Source organism: Dermacentor andersoni, chromosome 10 (genome assembly GCF_023375885.2).
Source record: "Dermacentor andersoni chromosome 10, qqDerAnde1_hic_scaffold, whole genome shotgun sequence".
NCBI classification, from domain to species: domain Eukaryota; kingdom Metazoa; phylum Arthropoda; class Arachnida; order Ixodida; family Ixodidae; genus Dermacentor; species Dermacentor andersoni.
In genome coordinates this window covers 72,268,615-72,292,453 of record NC_092823.1, presented here as the reverse complement: position 1 = coordinate 72,292,453, position 23,839 = coordinate 72,268,615, and positions in this window count along the sequence as shown.

Sequence of the window (23,839 nt, the reverse complement as noted above, 5' to 3'; positions counted from 1 at the left end):
ATAACTTATTAGCATCAATGAAGCACTATGTCAAGGCTTGTCGCGAGTGTCAAAGGCGCAAGACTATATCCGTAAAACCAGCAGGCCTCCTACAGCCAATAAAGCCACCTAAAGCCTCATTCCAACAAGTTGGTATGGACCTCATTGGACCCTTCCCAACATCAACTTTAGGCAAAAAGTGGATAGTTGTGTGCACGGACTATCTAACCCGTTACGCAGAAACCGATTCCCTGTACAGTGCAACGTCTGTCGAAGTTGCAAAGTTCTTTGTCAACAATATCGTGCTCAGGCATGGAGCTCCCCCAGTTGCTATTTCCGATCGTGGAACAGCCTTTACTGCGGGCCCCATGGAGTGCTTGTTGCAAATGACACATACTGATCGTAGGACAACTACGGCGTACCACGCTCAGACAAAGGGTTTAACTGAACGCCTCAGCAGATCACTGGCTGACATAATTTCGATATATATCGATGTTGAACATAGGCTGTGGGACGAAATTTTGCTGTACATCCCCTTCGCATATAATATGACCGTTCAAGAAACAGCAAGAGTAAGCCCATTTGAGCTTGTATTTGGCCGAGCGGGAACCACAGCTTTGGATGTTATGTTGCCGTTACATGAAAAGACAATAACCCATCTGACCTAGATGATTTCTTGCAAGGAGCCGAGGAGGCACAACAGATGGCAGGGTAGCGAATAGGCCGCGAACAACGCATCGACTCCAGCCGGCACAACCGGCAACGTAGTGAAGCTCATTATCAGCCCGGTGACAAGGTGTGGTTATGGACCCGGTTCGCATGCGCCACGCGCACGAGGGATTGCGCGAGAAGGAAGAAGACGACGTTTCGAGGCCAGTTTGAGAACGCCACTGCCGGGCACTTCTTCACGCCCGCAGTGATATTTAGTTGTGGGCTCACGTTCGCCCTTCATAAATATTGTTGTTTTATTAACATCGTTACAATGTATATATATATATATATATATATATATATATATATATACACACACACATATATATGTTTGTGTGTTTGTGTGTGTGTGTGTAGGGGGGGGGGTTATTCATTTATTTAGTAATACTGTCAAAACAAGCCAAGACAGCAGTTACGGTTACACTGCTGTAATAAATATGGATGGCCATAGTTGGTGCCCAAACAATTCAGTAGAATGTAATCAACAGGTAATTGGTACGTGTTTAAACAATTCAATTGCAAGCAATCCGGATAGGAAGGCACATCATATAAACAAATTTGAAGGAATAGACAACATCAGTTAGCATTAACAAATGTAGCACTATAAGGGTCTAACGAAGAACTAATCCGCCAAAGCAAGTGCAACCGACAGACAGCCAAGAATAATACCTATTCTCAAACGTTCACAAATAATTGGTAACAGCCTTTACGAAACATTGTAAATCGGTACATTCTACTGTATCTTGTAACAAGTTGTTCCACTCGTGTATGCTTCGAACCAAGAGTGAATTTTTGAATGATTCTGCTCTATAATTAAGTTGTTCAATATGTTTTGAACGCTTTGTTCTGGGGCTAGCACATCTCTGTTATGTGATGTGTCTGATTTTTTAAGTCCACTTTATAGTCTCCGCTTATTACGTGAAAAAATAGTGTCAGCCTGTTAAGCTGCATTTTCTGCTTGACAGTCGCGAGGCCAGCTCTATTTCTGGGTTCGGTGACGGAATAGGTACTAGCGTATGTGTTAAAAATAAACCTCAAGGCCCTGTTTTGTACACGCTCGCATTTCAGGGTGTTTTGTTGGGTGTACGGCTCTCAAACATGACTTGCATAAGTCATTACAGGATGTAGAGTCATGTTGAAGGCCATTGGTTTTACCTCTGGAGTGGCGTCGTGAACTTTTCGTCATAGTGCCCAAAGTTTACACTTGGCCTTATTACAGATGTTATCAACATGTACCGACCAGTTCAAATCATGTGTGAGATGAATTCCTATGTATTTAAATTCCTTAACCTCACATAACTCGCCTCCGTTGATGCTGCTGGGGAAAATTAAAGGATTTTTTTTACACGTCATGCGCATACAAACAGTATCTAATGCATTCAGTTCCGTTTGCCCCTCGCCCACCCGAGAGTGACTTTCTGTAAAAGGTTACTAAGGTTCTGTTGAATATTAGGAGTGCATATTTTAGCATATATAATGGTGTCATCAGCATACTGCTTGAAGGCTATTTGTGGCGAAAAACATGTTCCCATATAACTGATAAAAATGGAAAGAAGTAACGGGCCTACAACAGAGCCTTGCAGCACACCGATCGACCTAATTTATTGGTACTTTAAACAGAATATAATGAAACAAATTGTTCCCTTTCTGACGAATATGCCTCAATCCAATTTAATAGCTGAGTATTACCGAAGAAATGAGACAGTTTCATAAGCAACCTTTTATGGTATATACTGTGGAATGCTTTCCGTAATCGATAAAGATAATATCTATTTGACCCCTTTCATCAATACATTGACCAATTTCAGGCATAACTTCAGCGAGGAGAGTGACTATGGAGTGCCCTCGGCGAAAGCCATGCTGGGTTTTACCCAAAATTTCGTTTTCTTATACGCTTTTAGGTGGGCATTTAGGATCTGCTGTATCGTTTTGCAACATGTACTTGTCAAACAGATTGGTCGGTAATTAGTCACATGTTTGTATCCCTGTTTGTGAATTGGTAGTACATTAGCCCCCCTCCAGTCTCTCGGAACGTCGACAGATTCTAGAGAGTTTGTATATAGATGGCAAAGTTTTATTGTTTTCTTCTCGGTTACATGTGGTAGAGATATAGGTGATCACCATTTTGAAGTCAAAAATTGCTTTAAAAATTTCACACCCGTATTTCGATTGTGTGACGGATCTGCTCGAAAACACCAAATCAAGTAGTGATTCTCCTGATTCGTAGGTACCATGTGGGCATAGTTAATATTTGCGTTAAGTCAAGGGAAAAAGTCAGATTAAAAAGAACACGAGACACTGCCTGATCATTTTGACCTTCCCTATAATAAACCCAGTCAATAATCGGTTAATTGATATCTCCGGCCATTAGATCTCGCAGTTGCTGTTGCTAAATTTTTCAAGAAACAATTCATTAAGGAATAGCATGCATTCTTCGGTGGTGTCGGTGGGGGGGGGGCCAATATACTACAACAACAAGAAAATACAGACCACCGTTCTCTGTGGTACCCACAATACACTCCAGTTCCCGAGGGGATGAAGCTTCAACGAGATCCATCGAAGTTTCATAAACAATAGCAACACCTCCTCCACTGGATTCTCTGTCTTTGGGTCAAGCCATATTGTTCGGCGGAAGGAAATAAGCACTCTAAATTGATTTATTTCACCAGGTTTTAGTTACAATTACTACATCCGGTTTATGTTCCGAGAGGACAGCTTCCAAAAGTGAAGATCTGTTGCATGTGCTCCGTGCATTGACGTTTAAAACTACTAGTCTGCCAGGGACACTCTTCCCTGCTGTCAGAAATGTTTCCCTTTTCGTGCGACATCTATTTCCCGCCTATGTTGCTATTTTTGTCATGACGACGCGGTTCCCCACAGGGCCTACGTGTGGAAGTATCATCCTCCTATTAATCCGCCTTGCCGCCCGCATGAGGCCTGTCATTATCTAGGCGCACTCGCTTGCCAATCAACTTCCCATTTTTAGTGCTTTCCCAAAGGCACTTTCTGCTGTGCACCACGCTCTTTGAGAAGCCATGGCTTATCGAAACGTTCATGCCTCTCTACTTAGAAGAATTGCGCATAATTTGCTATTTTTCCTTGAAATCATACGGCCCGAAAATAACTGGTCGTGCTTTTGACTGCTTTGTTTTCAAGGCGGTGCACGCGCTCAATGCTGCGGTGAGAAGTACCAATCACAGAAAATAAATTTTCCTTTAGCCGCTTTGATAAATATGCCTTTGTTTCATTTTCTTGTTCAGGGAAACCGAAGAGGATAAGGTTATTGCGGCGCTGGCGAGTTTACTTATCGTCAACTTCTTTAGATAGCACTGTTACTGTTCCATTCAGACGAGACACCGTCCGTGGTGTGTCATCAATTTTTGAAAAAGACTGAAGTTTAGCTACGCGGTCTTCAATAAGTTTTATGGGGCACCATTTAGTTTCAATTCTTTTTGAACTACTCTCTGATCCCGTTTAATGTCACGGAACATCTTGCTCTGCCCGTTCAACGTTTGTAAAATCTGTTCGAGTTTTTCATCTATAGTCAAACCGGGGCCGAATTCAACTCGACATCACCACTTTTGACAAGCTTGAGACATACAGACGAACAATCACATACAAGCAGCGCTAGAGTGCGGGGACACGGCACGATGATCAGAGACAAACGATTACTCCTAATTAAAGCGATGTCGTGTCTCTGCGTGTGTGTTATTCCTGCAGTGTCCCGGGTCATATATCGCGGTTTTGCGGTATCGCTTTTTTGGCCAGCCGTCAGAGTTTTCTACACCCCTCGAACGACCACACGGTGCCCCGTGGTCAGCACACGTATCATCTGGCGATGAGTATTGGCCGAGCAGCTCCCGGAATCACTCCTCGGCATCTGACAGAAGTTTGAGACCCCCACCGCAACGTCGTGCTCTGCGATCTCCCTCACCGCTGCGTCACACCAAGTCCCCCAAGTCACCTGAAAACTAGCTAGCGCGGTCGATGACAGAGACGTGCTAGTGACAAAGATACATCCTATGTTGATGCTGAAAAACAAAGTGCGTGTTGTTGTGCATATTATCCCTGTGATGGCTTTGGTGGACACAGGCACATCAATTTCGGTCAAGAGGGTCTTTTTTGAGCACGTGTTAGGGCGCAAGGTTTTGTTTAAATGGGACCAAGATTCAAAGTTCTGTGGAGTGAGTAGCGAGCCGTTGCGACCTATCGGGGTGTGTAGTGCTGACGTGTTTATGAGTGGCCATTTAATTACTACAGAGTTTGTAATTATTCTTCGGTCGACCCATGAAGTGATTCTCGGCATGGACATCTTGCGGTAGACTGCCGCACAGGGAAGGTGTTCATAAGTGGTAGGATTCCGTCAGGACTCCTGGAGAACCCTGTAGATCGCGAAACTACACTGTGTGTTTGTTGTGATACGGTCGTACATGCATCATCTACCACTTGTACTCCCGTTGTCTGTTTCAGCGCACATTCCTACAACTTCGATGCCACCGAAGAACCAAAGCACTTTAACCGCGTGACGAAGAATGTGTTGGTGTCTCGATGTGTGGTGTCGATAGAAGGCGGACGCACTGGCTGATGAACCGTAAGCTGTTCTAAGGAGCCCGTGATAGTACCAAACGGCATAACACTAGCCTTCGCTAGTGAAGACGCGTCTTTATCAGTGGCTAAGCTAACAGAGGTGCCGGAAGAGCCTGAAGACCACACTTCGGAAACGGCCCTTTTGTCGATGGTAAATAAATAGCTCAGCACGAGTGAACGCCGAAGGGTAATGCGTGTGCTTTCGAAGCACGTTTCGGTATTCGTCTTTACGCAGAAGGACAAAACGCCAGCAATTCCCACGTCTCAAACGCGCCACACCATCAACACGGGTTCGGGAAACCCGACTAGACAAAAGCCATATCGTAATTCATGATCAGAGCGCCAGAGTATCAACGAACCAGTAAACGAGATGATGCAAAAGGGAGTCGTACAAGAGTCGGCGAGTCTGTGGGCAGCTCCAGTGATTCTTGATAAAAAGATGGATCTTGGAGATTTTGCGTCGACTATCACCGTTTGAATGCTTTAACAAAAAGGAACGTGTACCAACTCCCACGTATTGATGGCGAAATAGGCTGTCTTCATTCCACCTCTTACTTGTCTTCGGTAGATTTACGATCCGGCTATTGGCAAATTCCGATGCAGCCTTACAAGGAGAAGGCTGCTTTGTAACCCCTGACGGGCTCTTCGAATTTAATGTGATACCACTTGAGCTGTGCAACGCTCCAGCAACTTTCGAGAGATTTATGAACACTGCTCTGTGCGGCTTGAGGTGGAACATCTGCATGTGCTACATCGACGACGTCGTCATCTTTGGCCGCACTTTCAGCAAACACAACTCGCGTCTCGATATTGTCCTGAACTGTATTAGAAACGCTGGCGTAGTTTCAAACGACAAGAAATTCCACTTTTGCGACCTCCAAACACTTATGCTTGGGTGCCTCTTCGATAAGAATGGCATCCGCCCTGATCCCCACAAAACAGAGCCCTTGAAGCGTTCAGTGCACTGTGCTCTGTCAAGGAGCTACGTAGTTCTCTGGGGCTTTGTTCCTATTTCCGCTGCTTCATTCCTAAATTCTCCGACGTCGCGTATCCGCTGACATGGCTGCTACGAAAAGACACCTCCTTTGAGTGGACTCCGGAGTGCGAAAATTGTTTTCATCAGTTGAAGTTTCTGCTGAGGTCACGTCCACTTCTTCAACACTTCAGTCTTTCAGCTCCGGCGGAACTCCATACAATTGCCAGTGGCACAGGAATTGTTGTCGTCCTAGTTCAACGCTACCGTGACCTCGAACACGTGATCGCATATGCATGTCGCTCATCCAGTAGGCCCGAGCAGAATTACACTCTCATGGAACAAGAAGGCCTCGCGGTAACATTAGCGGTTCAGCGGCTTCGTTCTTACCTTTATCGACACCCTTTTACAGTGGTCACCGCCCACCACTCTTTGTGTTGGCTTGTGAATCGCCGTGAAGCTTGTGGCCACCTTGCGCGGTGGGCGCTCCGACTGCATAAATACAGCTTTACCGTCTCTTATGAGAGCGGTCTACGACACGCTGATGCGTACTGCCTCTCGCATATGCCACTTAGCACTACGGGCGGCGACGCCGACAACTTACATCACCTCGTGGCTTCTGTGTCGCCGCGTTTTCCAGCCTTCGAGTGCTTCAAAGCCGAACAGCGAAAAGACAATAAATTAACACCGCTCTTCACCGCTACGATCGCCTCGACGACAGCAAACCATTTCTGTGTACGTGATGGACTCCTGTATTAGAACTTTTCCAGCACTGGAGCACGTTTTCTCTTAGTAGTACCGGAGAGCCTTCGCACAGCGATTCTGAAGGCTATGCACGACGACTCTATGTCTGGCCAATTAGGTTCGGCGAGGACGCTCTACCGGATTACGGAACGCTTTTATTTGACTGGAATGCGACAGACTGTTGAGACCTATGTTTGCAGCTGCATTCAGTGTCAATGCCACAAACAGCCATCAACTGGTCCAGCTGGTCTCCTGCAGCCGATCAGGCCTACAAGCACACCTTTCCAACAAGTGGGCATTGACTTCGTGGGCCCTTTTCCAAAATCAGCCAAGGAAGATCGTTGGATAGTTGTTTGCGTCCACTACCTCACATGGTACTGCGAAACAGCGGCCGTGCCCTCCGCAACTGCCATTGGCATTTCAACATTCCTGCTGCAATATGTCATCCTGCGACATGGTCTGCCTCGCGTGATCATCAGCGATCGTGGACGACAATTGACAGTGGATATCGTAGAGGAGCTGCTTCGTTTGTGCGATTCTCACTTGCGTCACTCAACACCATACCATCCACAAACGAATGGGCTTACGGAACGCACCAACCAAATAATTGTAAACATGCTATCTATGTATGTTTCCTCCTTCCGCAAGAACTGGAATGATGTACTGACTTTTATCACGTACGCGATCAACACCGCCAAGCACAAGACCACCGGCTATAGCCCTTCCTTCCTGCTCTACGCACGGCCACCCCGGTACACAATCGACACTGTTTTCCCTTACTGTAGTCACGAAAATCCAATTGTCGCGGAGGCACTTTGCCTTGCCGAAGAAGCTCGTCGTATTGCTTGTTTGCGCACATTGGTATCGCAGCACAGATCAAAAGAACGCTACGACATTCGCCACAATCTGGTAACCTACCGCCCTGGTGATTTAGTCTGGCTTTGGAATCCAGTATGCAAACGCGGGTTATGCCAAAAGCTTTTGGCCACGTACGATGGACCGTTTGTTATTATTATCAGACTCACGGAAGTGACCTATAACATAGCTCGCCTCACGGCGAATGGTAGAAGCGCTGCCAAGACCCAAGTGGTCCATGTCTCCCCCTTGAAATTGATCACGTCAAGACAAATGGATTCACTGGCCCGGTGGGTTTTTTCTGCGACGAGAGTAAAAAAACCGCCGCGTCATTCCACTGTTCCTCCGGCTCCCTAACACGACTGTGACGTCGTCTTGCGTTGAACTTACCACTTCACCACCTTTAAACGTGTACGTCACACGTATTCGCTGCGAACTAGGGGCTGCAAGTCATGTGCCGTTCCATTCACGCCCGATATAACCCACCATTGAACAACCAGCCCCAGCGATCTCCCTCATACAGGCATTTGTACGGAAACAATTTGCAAACGTAGGTTCTCTTGCTGCCTGTTGCGTCTGCCGACCTGACGCCCGACCGGTGCCGACTTCTCCGCCTCACGGCGATCTGTATTTCCATCCCAGATACCGCAACCATGCCGAGTGGCAAAGTCCTGACCACAAGCCTATTTGCTTCCATTGCCTCCGCAATGGCTAAGTCGCTTGCAATCTCGCACCTCCAGGACGTCGCTTTAGTTGAGCTCCTTTTCCCCGTCTCCTCGCCCATATGCCGATCCACGCCTTTACTCGCCTCACCGGATGCCTCCTACCTCTCATGTTTTCGTCGATGTCAGTCGTCCAGCTGGCTCGCCATCACCTCAGCGCCGTCGGTCCCCGTCGGCCCAGTCACGCCGCTATTCGTCGCCGACAAATTATGGAACATCCCGGACGGAAAAGTAGGTCACGCAGATCACTGAGGTACTGCTGAATCATGTTCGTCCTTTCTAAATCCTCCGTTGGGGCTCCTCACCAACACGAACCTAATTGAAGTAGACGAACATGGTGTTCTGTTGACGGCATTATTCAATACTGGAGCCCAAGTGTCCATATTGAACACTAACCTACGTCGTTGGGCGCTAACGTACGGCTACTTTTCGCCGACTCCATTCGGACGCCGCTTACAGCCGGAAACTAGACGATGCAGCGCCTCGAGGTGACGCTGCACTGGTCTCTACGCTGCCAAATCCTCTACTGACGTTGCCCACTCATCTGAACCTTCTTGGCGTGCAAGTTGACGGTATTTCTGCATCTGCTCATGTAGACACTGGGGCGCTGTTGTCGGTCATGAGCGCTGACCTTCGTAACTGGCTCAACAAAATACTCACGCCCGCCACGACGCCTGTTGTGCGTGTCGCCGATGGTGGAACAGCCCCCGTAATTGGTATGTGCCGTCCGCGTCTCGTTCACCGATCGCTCCACTACCGTGCAATTTATAGTCATTGTCCACTGTCCCCACGACATCATCCTCGGCTCATACTTCCTCTCCGCACACTCTGCTCTGATCGATTAGTTGGCCAGTACTCTCCGCCTTGACCTGCCTGTTCTGGATACCGCAGAACAACACCTCATTCGCCTCAGTTCCATCGACTTCGTTCGCTTGCCACCTGCGGCACTGTCTTACGTTGACTTAGTGTCATCCCCAACAGTGCCCGACGATCACTACTTCGCGGCGCCTACGCAAGACGTCCTCCTTACACACGGGATCACAGTACCTCATAATGTTTTGTCTATTAAGGCGAATCGTATCTGCCTGCCAGTGGTCAATTTTGCCTTGACGACACAAGTGCTGCCACGCGGTAACTCAGTAGCATATATTGCAGTAGATGACAATTCAGCCGATCCTCCTCTACCATCGCATTCGCCAACTTGTACAATCGCTGACTTACAGAAATGATTGCGCCCGACATACCATCGGAGCACGCACGTGAGCTATACCGCGTTCTGATTTCCAACCACGATATTTTTTTTTTACTTTCACGCTCGTCCTTTGTCCCAAACTACAGCTGTTAAACACCGCATTATTACCGGCAATGCTTTGCCGGCTATGCTAACTGAAAGATCCTACAGGAAGACTTGGTCGCTGGGCCTTACGCCTCTAAAAGTATTCGTAATCTGCCACCTGCAAATCTGGCCGACTACAAAAGGACGCTGATTGCGCATCTCGCCACCCAGTAGACAAGACTAACGACGCCGAGGGTCTGCGCTCTACACTTTCCGATGCATCCGTTCGCGGGTATGTCGTCCACGCCGGCATTCTGTATTGAAGGAACTTCCTCCTTGATGGATCTGATCTTCTTCTTGTCGTTCCAAAACATCTACGGCAGACTGTGCTCTTTTACATGCATGACGCACCCACTGCAGGACATCTTCGGGTAACCCGCACGTACGACCGCGTACACCGCCGCTTCTATTGACCTAGTCTCGCTCGCTGCGTCCGCCGCTCTGTTGCTGCCTGTGATACCTGCCAGCGTTGGAAAACGTCTGAGGTGCTACCTGACGGTTGAATTAGACCTCCTCAGTCCATTCGCACGTCATCCTCTGGGAACAAATGGGTAGCCGTCGCAACTGATTACTACACCCGATACGCTATCACGCGGGCTCTCCCTAACAGTTGCGACACTGACGTCGGGGACTTTCTCTTACATGACATTATCCAGCTTCTTGGCCCCCAGCAACAGCTGTTTACTGACTGTGGTCGTAACTTCATCTCGAAAGTTATCGCCGTCACTGGGCGTTACTGCTCCGCTCAGCCCAAGCTGACTACCTCATACCATCCTCAAACCAATCGCCTGACAGAGTGGCTAAAGCGTCCTCTTACCGATATGATGTCCACGTGTGTTTCCAAGGACCAGCACGACTGAGACACAACCCTTCCTTACGTCACCTTTGCCTATAATTTCTCCCGGCACGATAACGCCGGATTTTCTAAATTCTATCTGCTGTAATGTCGCGAGACGACCTTGCCCCTTGACACGACACTTCCTCCTGCTGCAACCTCAACAAGCGAGTATGGGCGCGATGCCATCGCCCTCGCCAACCATGCAGGCCAGGTTCCCGTGCTCGACTGACGGCCTAGAAAACCACTCAGCAGCGTCGGTACAACGCCCACAACCGTGACGTACAGTTTTCACCTGGTGCGCTTGTGCTCCTGTGGTCGCCCTCTCGTCACGTCAGACTTTCTCAAACGCTCATTTCGCGATACATAGGGCCCCACCGCGTGCTGCGCCAGGTGATGCCTGTGTTGTACGAAATTGATCCCGTACGTTCAACCTCGTCCCCTACTTAGGCATCCAGTGATGTCGTGCGCGTCAGTAGCCTTAAGGCCTACTACACTGCTTCCGAGTCCGGTGTTTGATCCCTCCGCGACGGCGCTTTTGCCGCCGGGGCTAGTGCTACGGAACAGCATTTACGATGAGGTAGAGGCGAGCTGTCTGAAGATGACGACGACGATTGAAGGCTAGCGTGGGCTCTTGCCTCTTGGCCAAGTGCGGCGTATTTTCTTGTAAATATACTTGTGTGTAGGTTTTCGTCTGCGTCTTCCTACGTAAGAATATGCTCTTTTTGCAATAGGCCACTGCGACATGAAGTGATTGTACATTTTACACCCCAGCAATAAAATACATAGATTGCGGGGAGAAAATTACAATACTTATGTCTAAGATTAATATTTCACATCGGCGAAATAAAGTTTTATGTTATTTTGTTGTCTCACGATAGTACTCAGACGAAATGAGAAAAGCTTATACACCACATCGGAAGGGTCTATCCAATCGGTAACATCTGTAGTTCGTTATACTGTTACGCGCGAAGGAGACCGCCTATCACCCTTACGGATGTATGGGGCTGTTTATTTTAGGTCGCGAAGGTGACGCAAGAGCGGCCAGCTCATTGATCAAATCAACGTCCTTCTCTTCTTCTTACCACCACTCGGGACCGCAAGCACGTTTATCGGTCTTCGTTTTCTGCATGCGTAACATTCCTCTCGTCGCAGAAAAAACCCACCGGGCCAGTGAATCCATTTGTCTTGACGTGAACAATTTCAAGGGAGCGACATGGACCACTTGGGTCTTGGCAGCTCTTCTACCACTCGCCGTGAGGCGACTATGCTATAGGTGATTTCCGTGAGTCTGATAATAATAAACGGTCCATCGTAGGTGGCCAAAAGCTTTTGGCATAACCCGCGTTTCCATACTGGATTCCAAAGCCAGACTAGATCACCAGGGTGATAGGTTACCGGACGGTGGCGAATGTCGTAGCGTGCTTTTGATCTGTCCTGCGATACCAAAGTGCCCAACGAGCAATATGACGAGCTTCTTCGGCAAGGCAAAGGCCCTCCGCGACAACGGGATTTCCGTGACTACAGAAAGGGAAAACAGTGTCGATTGTGTACCGGGGTGGCCGTGCATACAGCAGGAAGGAAGGGCTATAGCTGGTGGTCTTGTGCTTCGCGGCGTTGAACGCGTACGTGATAAAAGTCATTACGTCATTCCAGTTCTTGCGGAAGGAGGAAACGTACATAGATAGCATGTTTACAATTGTTAGGTTGGTGCGTTCCGTAAGCCCATTCGTTTGTGGATGGTACGGTGTTGAGTGACGCAAGTGAGAATCACACTAACGAAGCAGCTCCTCCACGATATCCACTGTCAATTGTCGTCCACGATCGCTGATTATCACGCGAGGCAGACCATGTCGCAGGATGACGTATTGCAGCAGGAATGTTGAAATGCCAGTGGCAGTTGCGGTGGGCACGGCTGTTGTCTCGCAGTAGCGTGTGAGGTAGTGGACGCAAACAACTATCCAACGATCTCCCTTGGCTGATTATGGAAAAGGGCCCAGGAAGTCAATCCCCACTTGTTGGAAAGGTGTGCTTGTAGGCGGGATCGGCTGCAGGAGACCAGCTGGACCAGTTGGTGGCTGTTTGTGGCATTGACACTGCATTCAGCTGCCCACATGGGTCTCAACAGACTGTCGCATTCCAGTCAAATAAAAGCGTTCCTTGGTCCGGTAGAGCGTCCTCGCCGAAAATAATTGGCGAACCATAGGGTCGTCGTGCATAGCCCTCAGAATCGCTGTGCGAAGGCTCTCCGGTACTAGTAGGAGAAAACGTGCTCCAGTGCTGGAAAAGTTCTAATACAGGAGTCCATCAAGAACACAGAAATGGTTTGCTGTCGTCGAGGCGATCGTAGCGGTGAAGAGCGGCGTTAATTTATCGTCTTTTCGCTGTTCGGCTTTGAAGCACTCGAAGGCTGGAAAACGCGGCGACACAGAAGCCACGAGGTGATGTAAGTTGTCGGCGTCGCCGCCCGTAGTGCTAAGTGGCATATGCGAGAGGCAGTACGCATCAGCGTGTCGTAGACCGCTCTCATAAGAGACGGTAAAGCTGTATTTATGCAGTCGGAGCGCCCACCGCGCAAGGTGGCCACAAGCTTCACGGAGATTCACAAGCCAACACAAAGAGTGGTGGGCGGTGACCACTGTAAAGGGGTGTCGATAAAGGTAAGAACGAAGCCGCTGAACCGCTAATGTTACCGCGAGGCCTTCTTGTTCCATGAGAGTGTAATTCTGCTCGGGCCTACTGGATGAGCGACATGCATATGCGATAACGTGTTCGAGGTCACGGTAGCGTTGAACTAGGACGGCACCAATTCCTGTGCCACTGGCAATTGTATGGAGTTCCGCCGGAGCTGAAAGGCTGAAGTGTTGAAGAAGTGGACCTGACCTCAGCAGAAACTTCAACTGATGAAAACAATTTTCGCACTCCGGAGTCCACTCAAAGGAGGTGTCTTTTCGTAGCAGCCATGTCAGCGGATACGCGACGTCGGAGAATTTAGGAATAAAGCGGCGGAAATAGGAACAAAGCCCCAGAGAACTACGTAGCTCCTTGACAGAGCACAGTGCACTGAACGCTTCAAAGGCTCTGTTTTGTGGGGATCAGGGCGGATGCCATTCTTATCGAAGAGGCACCCAAGCATAAGTGTTTGGAGGTCGCAAAAGTGGAATTTCTTGTCGTTTGAAACTACGCTAGCGTTTCTAATACAGTTCAGGACAATATCGAGACGCGAGTTGTGTTTGCTGAAAGTGCGGCCAAAGATGACGACGTCGTCGATGTAGCACATGCAGATGTTCCACCTCAAGCCGCACAGAGCAGTGTTCATAAATCTCTCGAAAGTTGCTGGAGCGTTGCACAGCTCAAGTGGTATCACATTAAATTCGAAGAGCCCGTCAGGGGTTACAAAGCAGTCTTCTCCTTGTAAGGGTGCATCGGAATTTGCCAATAGCCGGATCGTAAATCTACTGAGGACAAGTAAGAGGTGGAATGAAGACAGTCTATTTCGCCATCAATACGTGGGAGTGGGTACACGTACCTTTTTGTTATAGCATTCAAACGGTGATATTCGACGCAAAATCTCCAAGATCCATCTTTTTATCAAGAATCACTGGAGCTGCCCACAGACTCGCCGACTCTTGTACCACTCCCTTTTTCATCATCTCGTTTACTCGTTCGTTGATACTCTGGCGCTCTGATCATGAAACACGATATGGCTTTTGTCTAATCGGGTTTGCCGAACCCGTGTTGATGGTATGGCGCGTTTGAGACGCGGGAATTGCAGGTGTTTTGTCCTTCTGCGTAAAGTGGAATACCGAAACGTGCTTCGAAAGCACACGCATTATCCTTCGGCGTTCACTCGTGCTGATCTATTTATTTACCATAGACAAAAGGGCCGTTTCCGAAGTGTGGTCTTCAGGCTCTTCCGGCACATCTGTTAGTTTAGCCACTGATAAAGACGCGTCTTCACTAGCGAAGGCTAGTGTTATGCCATCTGGTACTATCACGGGCTCCTTAGAACAGTTTACGGTTCATCAGCCAGTGCGTCCGCCTTCTATCGACACCGCACGTTGTGACACGAACACATTCTTCGTCACGCGGTTAAAGTGCTTTGGTTCTACGGTGGCATCGAAGTTGTAGGAACGTGCGCTGAAACAGACAACGGGAATACAAGTGGTAGATGAAGCATGTACGACCGTATCACAACAAACACAGTGTAGTTTCGCTATCTACAGGGTTCTCCAGGAGTCCTGACGGATTCCTACCACTTATGAACACCTTCCCTGTGCGGCAGTCGACAGTAGCACCACACTACCGCAAGAAGTCCATGCCGAGAATAACTTCATGGGTCGACCGAAGAATAATTACAAACTCTGTCGTAATTAAATGGTCACCCAAAAACACGTCAGCACTACACACCCCGATAGGTCGCAACGGCTTGCCACTCACTCCACAGAACTTTGAATCTTCGTCCCATTTAAACAAAACCTTGCGCCCTAACACGCGCTCAAAAAGGACACTCTTGGCCGAAATTGTTGTGCCTGTGTCCACCAAAGCCATCACAGGGATAATATCCACAAGAACACGCACTTTGTTTTCAGCATCAGCACAGGATGTATCTTTGTCACTAGCACGTCTTTGTCATCGACCGCGCTAGCTAGTTTTCCGGTGACGAAGGGGACTTGGTGCGACGCAGCGCTGAAGGAGAACGCAGAGTACGACGTTGCGGTGGGGGTGTCAAACTTCTGTCAGATGCCGAGGAGTGATACCGAGAGCTGCTCGGCCAATACTCGTCGCCAGATGATACGTGTGCTGGCCACGGGGCACCGTGTGGTCGTTCGAGGGGCGTAGAAAACTCTGACGGCTGGCCATACCACATGGTCATATGCTGATTGCAAAACCGCGATATATGACCCGGGACACTGCAGGAATAACACACGCAGAAACACGACATCGCTTTAATTAGGAGTAATCGTTTGTCTCGGATCATCGTGCCGTGCCCCCGCATTCTAGCGCTGCTTGTATGTGATTGTTCGTCTGTATGTCTCAAGCTTGTCAAAAGTGGTGATGTCGAGTTGAATTCGGCCCCGGTTCGACTATACATGAAAAACTCGAACAGATTTTCCAAACGTTGAACGGCCAGAGCAAGACGTTCAGTGACATTAAACGTGATCAGAGAGTAGTTCAAAAAGAAGTGAAAGTAAATGGTGCCCCATCAAACTTATTGAAGACCGCGTAGCTAAACTTGAGTTTTTTTGAAAATTGATAACACACAGCGGACGGTGTCTCGACTGAATGGAACAGTAACAGTGCTATCTAAAAAAGGTGACGATAAGGAAAATCTCGAGCGCCGCAATAACCTTATCATCTTCGGTTTCTCTGAACAAGACAATGAATTAAAGGCATATTTATCGAAGCTGCTAAAGGAAACGATTGGTACTTCTCACCGCATCATTGAGCGCATGCACCGTCTTGAAAAACAGCAGTCAAAAGCACGACAAGTTATTTTCGGGCTGTATGATTTCAAGGAAAAATAACAAATTATGCGCAATTCTCCTAATTTGAAAGGCATGAACGTTTCGATAAGCGATGGCTTCTCAAAGAGCGCGGTGCACAGCAGAAAGTGCCTTTGGGAAAGAGCTAAAAATGAGAAGTCGAGTGCGCCTAGTTTATGACAGGCTTTATGCGACCGGCAAGGCGGGTTACTAGGAGGATGATACTTCCACACGTAGGCCCTGTGGGGAACCGCGTCGTCATGACAAAAGTAGCAACATAGGCGGCAGATAAATGTCGCACGAAAAGGGAAACAGATCTGACAGCAGGGAAGAGTCTCCCTGGCAGACAAGTAGTTTTGAACGTCAATGCACGGAGCACATGCAAAAGATCTTCACTTTTGGAAGCTGTCCTCTCGGAACATAAACCGGATGTCGTAATTGTAACTGAACCCTGGTGAAATAAATCAATTTAGAGTGCTTGTTTCCTTCCGCCGAACTATATGGTTTGTCCCAAAGACGGAGAATCCAGAGGAGGAGGTGTTGCTATTGTTTATAAAACTTCGATGGATCTCATTGAAGCTTCATCCCCTCGGGAACTGGAGTGTATTGTGGGTACCACAGAGATCGGTGGCCTGTATTTTCTTGTTGTTGCAGCATATCGCCCCCTCCACCCCCCGATACCACCGAAGAATGCATGCTATTCCTCGTGTTCTTTCTTGAAAACTTTAACAACAGCAATTGCAGGATCTAATGGCCGGAGATATAAATTAACCGAATATTGACTGGGTATATTATCGGGAAGATCAAAGTGATCAGGCAGTGGCTCGTGTTCTTCTTAAGCTGACTTTTTCCCTTGACTTAAGACAAATATCAACTATGCCCACATGGAACCTACGAATCAGGAGAATCACTACTTGATTTGGTGTTTTCGAGCAGATCCGTCACACAATGGAAATACGGGTGTGAAATTTTAGAAGCAATTTCTGACCACGAAATGGTGATCAGCTATGTCTCTAACACATGTAACCGAGAAGAAGAAGAAGTTTATTTTACCACATAAGTACACTGATATATACAAAGCGGTAGGGATGGCAGGATAAAAGCTGCATAACGGCAGCTTGACTAGTCCCACCTCCCCATGAACAGCCAGCAACATGGCAAGATATTCGTAGCACATACTTGTTGCAGGGTCACTATATACATATTCACAGAGGCATGTATAAAAACCCATCTATATATATATATATATATATAGATACCCACATGCATATACGCATACATGTATGCAAGAAAACCAGAAATGACAACCTAGAAATAGCAAAGAAATAATTTTCAATCGAAAAACCAAAAAGTTAAATATTCACAGAAATTTTTGCAGTAATGTGCTCTTGGATATATGGCGTATGCTTACATCATGTAGACTATATTTGTTAAGTGTCGAGGGAAGACAGTACGACAGTGCTTGAAGGCCATAGTTCGTCCGAGGGCGCGGGACTTCCCAGTGTTCCGTATATCGATTTAGGCGAAAAGAAGGATTCCGCTGCAAGTTCGCGATGTTTATGATATGATTAGAACCCTTAATCAAGTCACGTTTAAAAGAACAGATGAGTTGATACTCGTAAAGGTGGTCTACACGTAAAATCTCGAACTTCCGGAATATGTCACGCGTATGTCCAATGTAAGGTAAGTCTGATATAGCACGTAAGGCATTCTTTTGAACTGAAACTAAATTACCTAATGATTTCTTAGTACTATTTGACCAGACCAGGTTACAATAGCGCAGGTGAGAAGCAAATAGTGCGTTATAAACCATAAGTTTCTGCGGTATTGGTTGTAGCCTCTGGCATCTGCGCAACATACCTAACGCTTTACTAAGTTTATTTCGTAAGTAATCGGTTTGGTGGTCCCATAGCATCAATTCATGAAAGATAACACGCAATGTTTTTGCTGTAGCGGAAAGTTCTATTTTTGTGTCATTGAGTGTGAGGCATTGGGTGAGGTCACAAGGCGTGGACTGCGCTCTAAAGAGGACCGCTTTTGTCTTGGAGCAGTTTAACTGGAGAGAAATTTTACAGACCAGTTATATATCTTGTGAAGTATTTCGTTTGCAAAATTGATGAGGTGATCCTCCTTAGTTCCTGAGAAGAATAAACTAGTATCATCTGCGTAAATAATATAGTTAATGGTAACATCAATATTAACAATGTCATTTATGTAAATGATAAATAGAAGTGGTCCCAATATGCTACCTTGAGGCACACCTTGCTTAATAACTTTAAACGAAGATGATTTTCTATTTATTGATACGCATTGCTTTCTGTTGGTTATGTAACTTCTAATTCAATCTAAAACTATACCGCGTGTACCATAACAATTCAATTTTTGTAATAGCGTTTCATTGTTAATTCTGTCGAAAGCTTTTGAGAAATCAAGGAGTACTCCCAATGTTAGTTTCCTCGCCTCTATATTTTTCAAAATTAGTTCCTTTTGTTTAAAAAGAGCAGTTTCAGTCGAGCAGCCTGACCTAAAGCCATATTGACATGGTGTTAAAACAGAATACTTGTTAAAAAAGGCAGTCATTCTAAGGAGAATAATTTTTTCTAAACCGTTTCAAAACAGTGGAAGAATTGAGATTGGTCTATAGTTACTTAAGCTTTCCCTTTCTCTGCCTTTGTACACCACAGCTACCCTTGCATCTTTCATCTGTTGAGAAAAAACACCAGAGGTTAGGGAGATGTTGTAAATGTCATTGAGGCAAGGGGTGAGCAGGTCAATAAAAAAACAATTGGTTGTATTTTTAATCCGTGCACATCCTCACTTTTAGATCGCCTAAAATTTTTGAACACATTTAAAACCTCAGTGTCATCAGTCTCATCAATATACAAAGAATGCGCAAGGGGACTGGGCAAATACATCAACGTATCTTGATCATAAGTGCTTTCAACTAGTGAGGCAAAGTAATCATTAAATTTATTGGCGAGTGCTTCATATTTAGGAAGCTCATTACCAACCTTGAGCTCTTTAATAGTACTGGCGGGTCGCCTTGATGATATAACAAAATTCAGCTTATTTGAAGTCTGTTTTGCATCAACAATACCATCGAACATGGAGTAGTAATAGTCGCATTTAGCTTGTTTTTGCAGCTTAGTCAGGTTATTTCGATATTTCGTAAACTGCTTCAAATCATCTGGGTCACGGCTATTCAAAAACGCATAGTACAGCCTATTCTTTTCTTTTATCATTTTGATTAGCTTAGAGGAGATCCATGGCTTGCGAGCGTGTTTAGGTTTTTTTACGTGCCTGTAAGGAAAGTGTTTTTGGTATACTGTGCACACGATCTTAATGAAGCGGTCATAGGCGCTATCAGGTGATGAAGAGGAGAGTATGTCATCCCAGCTTAAGGAGCTTATTTCGTCACGAAAGCAAGAAAGAGATTGTGAAATAATGTCTTGGAAATAAATGTCTGATTTCACCGGGTGCCTCTGTTTAATTAGGCAAATTGGCAAATGATCACTGATACCGATACTTATTGGACCATGGTGTAGTAGATTAGGAGAATTTGTTATAAATAGATCTATCAAGGTGGCTGTAGCAGCTGTAATGCGAGTTGGGATAGTGTTAACATATGAAAGGCCATGCGAAAGAAGTAGACTTGACTGGTCAGTTTGTGTGCTAGTCTTTGTGAGCATGTCGATATTGAGGTCACCTCCGAGTACTAATGTATAATTATTTTCATTAACAAACCAAAAGAATTCATCTAAATATTGAAGAAAATTGTTGATGTTGCCGTGAGGAGGTCTATACACAACAGTAAAGAGAGAGTTTTCGAATTTTAAACACAGAATTTCAATGTCTTCACAGCATCGAGACCATTCGTTATTATACTGATAGCCGATACTTGTTTCAACATATATGCATACACTGCCGCCTCTAGTTTCGCTATTTATGTAAGCCACATTATACCCATCAATATGCACAATCTCGGTGTCGTTGCGGTACCAAGTTTCAGTCAACATAATCACAGAAAAGTTAAATTTAAATTCATCTAGAAAATTCCACAATTCGTCTTCTTTAGAACGGGCTGACTGTATGTTCATATGCAGGAAACTCAGAGTCGATAGGCGCTGATGCGCAACAATCGTGTTTAATTCAGAGGGACTAGTACATTTCAGAGCCATTTTGAAACTTGATTCTCAGGGGAAAAAAAGACAGCCATTGCAATGTAGAAACAGTGCCGTTGGCATAGACGAATATGATGCTATATATGCAAAACCAACTGCTGAAGAGAATATTAAGGGGAATTTAAATTTTTATGTGGGTGACGCCCTCAACCGCAACACTGTAGCAAGCAAGAAGAAATGAGTGCAACACTGATGTACTATGGACTCTAAGGTGTACAATATTGGTCAAAAGGTTAACGTTTATAAACAGAACTTCTGTTTCCGACAGTAGTTTAGAGCTCCCATACATAAAGACACTATCAGGCGCATTTGCTAGGTGCGAAACCACATAGGTTCGGAAAATGTGCGTGGGTGTCTGAAGAATCGCGCCGTTAACTGTTTTCAAAAATATCGAGAAAAGCAAGAAGAACCATAGGTTCCTAGATTGTTCTTGAGCCATTCTATCTGTTGGCACCATGACATAAGTGGCGTTGAGTATGCAATAGCGGGTAACCTAACGCACCTTGTCTAGGTCCGAGTCACAGGTAACATGTAGGACAGGCGAATTTTCAGACTTCCACATCAGGATCTTTCCCTGTGACACTCACACAAACTTCCATTCTTTTTCTCGCCTCAGTTGTCGAGCTCTACCCAATAGACGCTTGTTTTCAACGCACAGATGTTCATTGATATATACAGGATTACTCTCTTCCAAGCCCAGGGTCCCAGTGCTTAACTTAGCGGTTCGCGCAGCAGAGAGTACGCTGTCTCGTGCAGACCTAGCCGAAAACTTTATGATCATGTTTGGTTTGTTTTTATCTTTAGAAGGGACACGATGTACTACATCAATGTCGCTGTCCGTGACACTTGTGCCTATACATGTGGCAATTTGTCCAACACTTCTTCTCAGATCTTCGTTTGCAACTAACGGTAGTCCGTTAGCCTCAAGGTTCATGTTCCTGCTGTATTGTTTCAGCTCAACTATTTCTCTCTTTGCTTCTTTCAGTTCTTTACTTAGTTGCTCATTCTCTTTTACATCGCTGATTTTCAGCCGTCACTGCAGTCAGCTCGCGACGGAACGCGTCAACATCCTTCTTGAATTGTTCGAAACCATCGTTCATAAAGCCAATGGAGTCGCGAATGGCTCCAAGTTCACAGCGAATCTCTGTATTGGAGTTAGCAACACCACCGACGACATTTCTCATGTCCGTCGCAAACGCCTCAAGCTTAGCTGTCAGTTCAACCAACACTTTTGTGACTTCCTTTATAGTACCTGGCTGCTTATCAGCAAGAGACTTTGCGACATCGCGCAGGCTTCCAGAGCCAGAACCCTCCATAGCCTAAAGGCGGCACAGACATGGCATATACGACACTCTGACCAGTAGTCACAACAAGGTAAAAGCACTACAAGACTTGTGGCAGCAACATCGACGACAGGGGAGGAGCTGTGCTACAGCACAGAATAAGAAATGCCGCCAACCTGCAAAAATCCACACAAGTTGATTAAATGACGTGCGTACGTCGCCGCTGCCGCTACCAGAGTGAAACCAGCTTTCCATGAAAACACCGCCCCCAAGACAGAAGCGACAGAAGGCCGTGGTTACAGTACAGTCAGGCAGATGGCGGGACACGCAGAACAGTCCTGGTCAGGTATCAGATGAAGCGCCGGCCTCTGCAAAAATTCACGCAACTTGATTAAATGACGTGCGTACGTCGCCGCTGCCGCTGCAAGAGAAAATAATAAAGAAAATAATAAAACTTTGCCATCTATATACTAACTCTCTAGAATCTGGCGACGTTCCGAGAGACTGGAGGGGGCTAAGGTAGTACCAATTCACAAACAGGGATACAAACATGTGACTAATTACCGACCCATCTGTTTGACAAGTACTTGTTGCAAAACGATACAGCAGATCTTAAATGCCCACCTAAATTTGTATACGAAAATGACATTTTGGGTAAAACCCAGCATGGCTTTCGCCGTGGGCACTCCATAGTCACTCTCCTCACTGAAGTTACGCCTGAAATCGGTCAATGTCTTGATGAAAGCGGTCAAATGGATATTGTCCTTATCGATTACGCAAAGCATTCGACAGAATATACCATAGAAGGCTGCTTATGAAACTGTCTCATTTCTTCGGTAATACTCAGCTATTAAATTGGATTGAGGCATATTTGTCAGAAAGGGAATAATTTGTTTCATCATATTCTGTTTAAAGTACCAATAAATCAGGTCGATCAGTGTGCCGCAAAGGTCTGTTGTAGGCCCGTTAATATTTTCCATTTTTATCAATTATATGGGAACATGTTTTTCACCACAAATAGCCTTCATGCACTGTGCTGATGACACCATTATATATGCTAAAATATACACTCCTAATAATCAACAGAACCTTCGTAACCATTTACAGAAAGTCAGTCTCGGGCGGGCGAGACGAAACGGAACTTAATGCATTAAATACTGTTTGTATGCGCAGACGTGTAAAAAAAAGATCCTTTTTTTTCCCTAACAGCATCGACGGAGCCGAGTTAGGTGAGGTTAAGGAATTTAAATGCATAGGAATTCATCTCACACATGATTTGAAGTGGTCCGTACATGTTGATAACATCTGTAATAAGGCCAAGTGTAAACTTTGGACATTACGACGCAAAGTTCACGAAGCCACTCCAGAGATAAAACCAATGGCCTACAATATGACTCTACATCCTCTAATGACCTATGCAAGTCATGTTTGAGAGCCGTACACCCAACAAATCGCACTAAAATCTGAGCGCGTACAAAACAGAGCCATGAGGTTTATTTTTAACCCATACGCTAGAACCTAGTCCGTCACCGAACCCATAAATAGAGCTGGCCTCACGACTGTCAAGCAGAAAATGCAGCTTAAAAGGCTGACACTATTTTTTACGTATTAAGCGGAGACTATAAAGTGGACTTAGAAAATCAGACACATCACATAACAGAGATGTGCTAACCCCAGAACAAAGCGTTCAAAACATATTAAACAACTGAATTATAGAGCAGAATCATTCAAAAATTCACTCTTGGTTCGAAGCATACACGAGTGGAACAACTTGCCACAAGATATAGTAGAATGTACCGATTTACAATGTTTCGTAAAGCCTGTTACCAAATTATTTGTGAACGTTTGAGAATAGGTATTATTCTTGGCTGTCTGTCGGTTGCACTTGCTTTGGCGCATTAGTTCTTCGTTAGACCCATATAGTGCTACATTTGTTAATTCTTGCTGATGTTGCTTATTCCTTCAAATTTGTTTATATGATGTGCCTTCCTATCCGGATTGCTTGCAATTGAATTGTTTAAAAACGCACTATGTACCTTGTGATTATATTCTACTGAATTGGTTAAGCACCAACTATGGCCATCCAGATTTATGACAGCAATGTAACCGTAACTGCTGTCTTGGCTTGTGCTGACAGTACTATTAAA